The following is an 8,106-nucleotide window of genomic DNA, read 5'->3' as shown; positions in this document are numbered from 1 at the left end:
TTTACACGGGCATTTTTTTCTAACTTTATTCAAAGTATGTTATCTTTTATGTCAAATTCAAAAGTGTATTTTTATAAGCTTTTTTCAAAATTTCTAATTCAAACAATGGAATAAGAATAATAAGTTACCGATCAAATAAAATCAGTATTAACAAAATTAATTTGCACTACAGAGGTGGCACAGAAGAACAGAAAAGTGGCTTGTAGGTATTTACAGACATTTAATAAGGTTCAGAGGTTGCATGAGTGCAATTAACTTCATAAATTCATGTTGAGAATAATGTTCAATTATAACATTTTGAGTAGCTATAGAAATAGTCAATGATTTAAATAACTGAAATGATAGGCCTACTTAAAAAATTTAACTAAAACTGCCATTTGGTGGCGGCAAGTTACTGATTCGAACGGTTGATTCATTTAGGAACAAAGCACGTGACTGTCTTTATAAATGGACAATTGAATTGACTCGTTGAATGATTCATTTAAAAAACGCAGATTCATTCACAAACGAAACAACCCTGTGTTTGAATGGAGATGTGCAGCTGCTCAGTTGTGAGTTTGTTTGAAACTATTTTAGTTGACAAAATAGAGCATAATCAGGCAATACTGTTATAATCAGACAATGTAAGACAAGTAACTTAATATTAACTTTTTTTGTTTATTGAAATCACCAACATGCCCCTGCTGTTAATGATAATGTATATGCTACTTTGACGTACCAGGTAACGCCACGAAAGCATCAGCCTTGTTTTCTGTACTGTGTAGGATAATATCAGCCTTATCTGACTCATTTTCTGTCGTTTCTATAATGTTAACGTTCCTGTCATCTGTTTGCAGTGTCACCCGAAGCAGCAGCAGCCTCAGAGGCAGGCTTACGAAAACACTGAAAGAGAGTAATCATTTCATATCTCCTTTAGTGATTCACATTAGTTACTTTCAAGCTTGCACACTCAATGCTGTGCAAGAGTTGCACAATAGCAATAGTCGTCAAAAGAAACACAGCGTGATTATCAAAAAGTCAGACTCAGACAACTCGGTCAACTCAGACACGGTGAATTTATGGATGAACATGTGAAAGGTCTGTCACAAAACGATGTTGTTATGTATCCGCACACTTTAAGTGGGTATACGCAACTCCTTAAACTTTCCTAGTGGGTATACCTGCGTATCAGAGACTAGACCACTGACTTCTGGCAGTAAATACCAGTCCATTGTGAGCAAATGGGGATCCACCCACATTTGAGGGGATTGCATTTAACACAGCTGGTTACATTTAACACATGCTGTCTTCACGTGCTATCAGAAGTTTCCTAATCAGAAATTAGACGTGAACGCCTCTCAAGGCGTAGCCTATTTACTACTGGGAAATTCGGAAATAATTTTGATACCAGAGTTTCCAAGTTGGGTGGATCATAATCTTTAAACATGGTGGAGGGGAGAACCATTGCTGCTTTAAATGCTGTTCTCACAACAACTACATCTCTTTGTCTTGTCACTAAAGTAGTGGATTTATAGGCTAGATATGAATGATCATTCAACGCATATTGTATGTTTTATAAGCAGTGAAATAAGCATGTGTTTGACCGAAATTCCAGAATTGTCAGCAAACTGCATGTGTAGCACGGTGAATGTTTCTGACAATCAACCAATGGGATGCTACATTTTATTCTTTCCATTATTAAAGCACTTGAATACAACAAGCTCGTAATCACAACTTCATAAGTGGGAAATAGGAAATTTCTGATAGCACGTGAAGACAGCATAACATGCTGAGAACATGATTCTAGTATACACACCCTGTCAACCACTAAAAAAGGTTATAAAAAAAAAAAAAAACCTGACCTGATATGGCCAGTAATTCGTCACAAATGATATATTATGTTATAGCATGACCAAAACAAATCCTATTTTCCACAATTTTCCATTAATTTCTTTGGAGAAAATGTCCAGTAGATTTTGTTAAAAAAAATTTTTTAGAAAGAAGGCATGTTTGTTTGTTTGTTTAGAGCAGTAACAAAGAGCAGTATTTAGTAAGAAGCAGATTTGTTTTAGTGTCATTGAGATACTATTATAGCTTTTATTAATATTTTTAATTAGTTTTTATTTTTATATTTTTCATTTTACTGTTACCTAAATTTTTAAGAATGTTGTTTTTAAATGTCTGTATAGTTTATTTTGTTTTAGTTCAGTACATCCGGTTAAACTAAAGTGCTGTTTAAGAAGGCTATATATTTAACACCAAGCATATCTGCAGACCCTGTTGATTTTCTCCTTGACTCCTTTAACTCAAAAGTTTAGAATGTTATTGATGACATTACTCCTGTGAAAGTCTGAAAGACGACTGGCAGACAAAAACCACCTTGGAGAAACACAACAGCAGTACAGAGTATGAAATGATAATGAAAAAAAAAATCTGATGAAACTCCCCCCCACACACACACACACAGTCAGATTGCCAGTGAACAATGCTCCCAGACAGCAAATGCAATGATTTTGCTTCTTCCTTTTCTGAGAAGATCAATCATATCAGAAAGACAATCAGCACATTCTCAAACTGTGCAGAGGTTAGACCGATCTGACCCATATTTCAGAAAGCAGTTATGTCTGATTTCAAAGCAACTGATGGCAAAATTTTGAAAGAAACAGTACAGCACCTTAAGACGTCAATCTGCAGCTTTGACACACTTCCCACAACTTTTTTCAAAAGTGTGTTTAACTGTTAAGATGCAGATCTCTTAGAAGTGGTAAACACCTCACTTCTTTCTGGGACTTTTCCAAACACCCAGAAAACTGCATTTGTTAAGCCCTTCCTGAAAAAGAGCAATCTTGATAACATCATATTGAGCAACTATAGACCATTATCAAAAGCCGCATTTCCACCGCTGGAACTTTACCCTGGAACTAGGGACTTTGGGCTGATACTCGGTGTATTTCCACCGCAGGAACCAGGAACTAAATAAAGTTCCAGGTAAAAAAATGCCCCTCAGAAAGTCCCTGCTTGCGAGGTAGTACTTTTTCAAAGGTCCGGAACTTTCATGGGCGGGACTTGGGCGCTAAACATGCTGATTGGTTGAGTTCATGCAGCATTGTGATTTCAACCGCCATTTATTCTGATAATTATTATAATTTTTTTTTTTATATTACTCTTATTGTGTCATGAAATGTAGTTTTAAAAGTATTTCAGGCGAGAATGTAGTTGTTTTAAAACTCAAATCTGCGGTTTATTTCTAAAGACAGCGCCTATTTAAAAATGTGTTTTGCAGATTTCGGAGAAGATCAGCTCCACGCGATCAGCGGGAGCTCAGTGCTCATGTATCCGCCTAGAGCAGTCTCAACTCGGCTAGTCCTTCTGACATTTGCCGCTGGCTCTGATGTCTCTTAAGTGGTTAAACATAAAATATCATTAGTTTTGGTTAAATCTAACAGGTAATTTTTGGTCTTTGATCAATTTATCTGTATGTTAAAAAAAGAGGCAATTGATATATTTCGTTTCATTGTAATGTAGGCTGTATTTATACACATTTCCCTGAACTAAGTACATTTCTGCAGCTATTATTATGTTTAAGAGAAAAAGAAAGGAGGCAGTGGTATTTGATATCCTATTTTGTTTTATTATAAATATACAGCGAGGAAAATTGCAGTAGCCAAGGCAAGCTGACTGATGTTATCAAGTACGTTACGCTGCTGTTTGCAGAATTACTGGACTTGCATCGTCCCGTCCGTGGGAGATCACAATCCCGAGTCGAACTCGCAAAGTCTGAACTACCGAGGATGCAAGTCTGAAATTTGCGTACTTTGTATTGAGAAACGCGCGCAGACCTACGTCACCAGAGAATTTGCCTAATCTTCACGGTACTTTAGACCGCGGTGGAAATGCAGAAAGCAACAGGTCTGGATGGAAAATAGTTCCTGGGGAAAAAAAGTTCCTGGTACAATTGTTCAGAGTAATTTCGGTGGAAACACTGCAAAATCTTCCTTTTATAGGCAAGATCATTGAAAAGGCTGTTTTCGATCAACTGAAGAACTTCTTAAACTCAAATGGATACCTGGACAGTTTTTATTCCTGTTTTCGACCACATCAGGGCACAGAGACTGCGCTTATAAAGATAATAAATGATATTTGCTTAAATACTGATTCTGGCAAAATATCAGTGCTGGTACTACTACTGTAGATCTCAGTGCTGCATTTGACACGGTCGATCATAACATCCTAGAGAGACTAGAAAAACTGGGTTGGGCTTTCTAGGATGGTGCTCAAATGGTTCATGTCATATTTGGATGGGTATTTATGTGAGTACAGATGACCACAAGTCTAAGTGGACACCCATGACATGCGGAGTCCCTCAAGGCTCAATTCTTGCACCATTCTTGTTCAACCTGTATACGCTCCCACTGAGTCAAATAATGAGAAGGAGCCAAATTGCCTATCACAGCGATGCAGATGACACTAAGATTTACCTAGCCTTAATGCCTCATGGGGTGACACCGGTTGGAGAGTTGTACTTGTAACCCAAAGGTTGCGGATTCGAGTCTCTGGACCAGCAGGGATTTTAGGTGGGGGAGGGGTGAATGAATCTCTTCCACCCTCAATACCACAACTTAGGTGAGACGATTGAACAAGGCACCAAATCCCTAACTGCAGCAAAAATGGCTGCCCATTGCTCCGGGTGTGTGTTCACTACTCACTACTGTGTGTGCCATTGAATGGGTTAAATGCAGAGCACACATTCCGAGTATGGGACAGCCCCACTGACTCCATCTGCCAATGCATTGATGATGTGAGTTGAGTTAGATGTGCCAAAACTTTCTTCAGTTAAACAAAGAGAAAACTGAAGTCATTTAATTTGGAAACAAAGATGAAGTCCTCAAGGTGAATGCATACCTTGACTCTAAACAAAAAATCAGGTCAAGAATTTTGCTGTGTTTCTGGATTCAGACCTTAGTTTCAGGGGTCACGTCGGCATATTACCATCTCAAGAACATTGCAGAATTAGATGTTGTTGTTGTTTTTGTTTTGTTTTTTGTTTTTTTCTGGTCAAGAATTGGAGAAACTTGTTCATGCCTTTATTATCAGCAGGGTGAACTATTGCAATGGTCTCTTCACCAGCCTTCCCAAAAAGACCATTATACACCTGCAGCTCATACAGAATGCTGCTGCCAGGATTCTGAATAAAACCAAAAAATCTGAGCATATCACACCAGTCCTCAGATCTTAACACTGGCTTCCAGTTACATTTAGGATTTATTGTAAATAAATTATTACTTGTTTACAAATCATTCAATGGCCAAGGACCTCAATACGTTACAGTTATGCTCACTGAATATAAAGCTGACAGACTACTCAGAGCACTAGGATCAAGTCAGTTAAAAATACCAAGGGTTCACTCAAAACAAGGGGCGTCCGCTTTTAGCTATTCTATACTCCCAGTCAGAATCAGTTTCCATAAGAGATCAGGGCCTGTATTCACAAAACATTTTATCTAACCACTAAGAGTTCTCCTTAATAGCAGTAAAAGTTTTTTCTCTTAAAACCTATTGCACAAAGCTGCTGAGACAAACTTTTACTAAGGAATAGAGAGAAGTCTTAAGCTAAGAGTAAGGGCGGGGTTGACCTTGTTGCTATGGATGATGTCAGCATGCTTAATAACTATGCCCACAGTGATTGGCTGATAATCTCTGTCAGAGATTTATTCATTTAAATATTTATATTTATATATATATATATATATATATATATATATATATATATATATATATATATATATATATATATATATATATATATATATATAAGATTTAAAAATGCAGGCTAAGTGTCACTAATTAAACAAGTATGTGTTCAGCTAATTGTCAGCCTCTTACATGTTTACGTTCCGAGGCAGATTGCCTGCAACAGCCATTTTAGGATAGTTTGTGGCTTGGTCTTAGGGTGCTTTCACATCTCTATTTCGGTTCATTTGGTCCGAACCAGGGGCAAACAATTATACATTGTAGCATTTTTCACTCATTGGCCATGACGTATTTCCTAAACTGCTTTTCGATTGGTCAGAATTTACGTGCGGGAAAATTCACACATAAGAGGAAAAGCCAGCAAACAACACGGAGACAACACAACTATAGAGAGACGACTGCGCGGGCTGGTTTTGTCCCTGGCCATAACCCATTACATTGTTTGTATACACGACAATATGCAAACAATACTTTTCTATAATGAAGCGTGGATGCGGCTTGAAAACAACGTTCTAATGCACTGCTAACGGCGAGCGGGCATCGCTCGTAACTTCAAGCGGAGGCGTGCATTAATCCACGAGCTGCCATGCTAAAGCGCAAACTGTCAACAAACACAAAAAAAAAAAAAAACTGTCAACAAACACTTCCTCATCCCCATAATGCACAGCGCAGCTGACTACGGCAGCTGGTTTAGTCCAAAAAATGATCAGTACTTTTTGCAGTTGGGTCTGTTCGAGGTCGGATCACGTTCTCACCACAAACGTACCACTCCAGAGTTCGTTTGAAAGCGTACCGAGACCACCTCTTCAAGCAGGTCTCGGTACGCTTGTTTGGTCCGCCTTTGGTGCGCACCCGAGTGCGATTGCTGCTTTCACACCTGCCCAAACGAACCGCACACAAGGGGGAAAACGAACTCTGGTACGATTCAACCGAACTAAATGAGGCAGGTGTGAAAGCACCCTTAGTGACTTAGGAGTCCTCTTCACTAATCCGTTTCACAGATTTAGGAGCTAGTTTTAGCGCTAAAATGCTTTGTGAAATACTTTAGATCAGAAATTTAGGAGTCCTAAATTTAGGACTGACATGCCCACTATTTTCAAGATTTTCTCCTAAATCTGCAAGTTATGAGCTACTTTTAGCCTTAAGATGTTTTGTGATTATGGGCCCAGATGTGCTAAAAGTGTAGCCACATTTAAATCTAGACTTAAAACACATTTAGCTGTGCATTTACTGAATGAGCACTGTGCTACATCCGAATAATTACTGTATGTATACTCTTTTTATATACATACAGTATATAATACGGGGGGGGGGCGTTCTTCGTACGTCGCTTATTACGTCCGAGATGAAATGTCACATCCAAGATGATATCATCGGGCTAATCAGGATCTGGCTAATTCGGTTCTTCAAACGCACCTGTTGTTCAAGATTGGTATGGCTGGATTGAGTTATCTGAGATAACTGGTTTAAAAGGGTCTATGTATTGATACTCGAAACCACGATCAGAAATGCAGCGATTGGCTGACGGCAACTTAATGACATCATATAATTTAAAAAGACACCTGACAAAAAACTTGAACAATTTCTGGACTTTTATAAGGAAACAGCCAAGTGAACAAAACTACATATATGTTATAATAGATAAATGATTTTTTTTTTTTTTTTTTTTTTTTTTTTTTTTTTTACATGATTCCCAATTATTTAGATTCACTTTAATATTTGTATAGTCTTTACATTTTTATTTATATGTAGCAATTAGCTATTCATTTAATTTTATATTTGGACAGATTTGTTACGTGACCGCATTAATGAAAGTTTATTAAGGGTCAAGATCATGTATATCCCGCGCTCCATCAAGCCACTCCCATAATAGCAGTCATCACTCAATTTAATGCATGACTCTATATTATCTGTATAGCATGTGTGTAAAACTCGAATACAATTATGAAGTAATAATTTTATGATGAATAAATATTTCAGTGAATGAAACTGGCTGTCTATAGTAGGCTATTATGGACTACACGTCATTATTATATTATCTTTAAATTTTTTAATTATTATTATTTTTTAATTATTGTTCCTGGATCAGTAGGATACTCTTGTTATAAAGTAGCAGTGGTAGTGGACCGATTCTAAGGATCAGTTCTGGTTAAAAAGATGCGATCTAATCCTTTATACATGAAATAAGCCTGCTCCCAACCAGGTTTAAGCTTACGGACTTGTTGCTTTGACAGCAACTCCGGGATGAGTTTTGGAGAACCAAATGATCCAAGATCATGCCAGATCTTCAACAATCAAATCCAGTGAACTGAGTTAGCGACGTACGAAGAACAAGCCCCTGTGTTAGTTAATTATCCTTGTTTGGTCTGTGTATTTA

This window comes from Cyprinus carpio, chromosome A7 (assembly GCF_018340385.1).
Source record: "Cyprinus carpio isolate SPL01 chromosome A7, ASM1834038v1, whole genome shotgun sequence".
Lineage (NCBI taxonomy): Eukaryota > Metazoa > Chordata > Actinopteri > Cypriniformes > Cyprinidae > Cyprinus > Cyprinus carpio.
The sequence above is the reverse complement of the archived record's forward strand: the minus strand, read 5'-3'. Positions refer to the sequence as shown.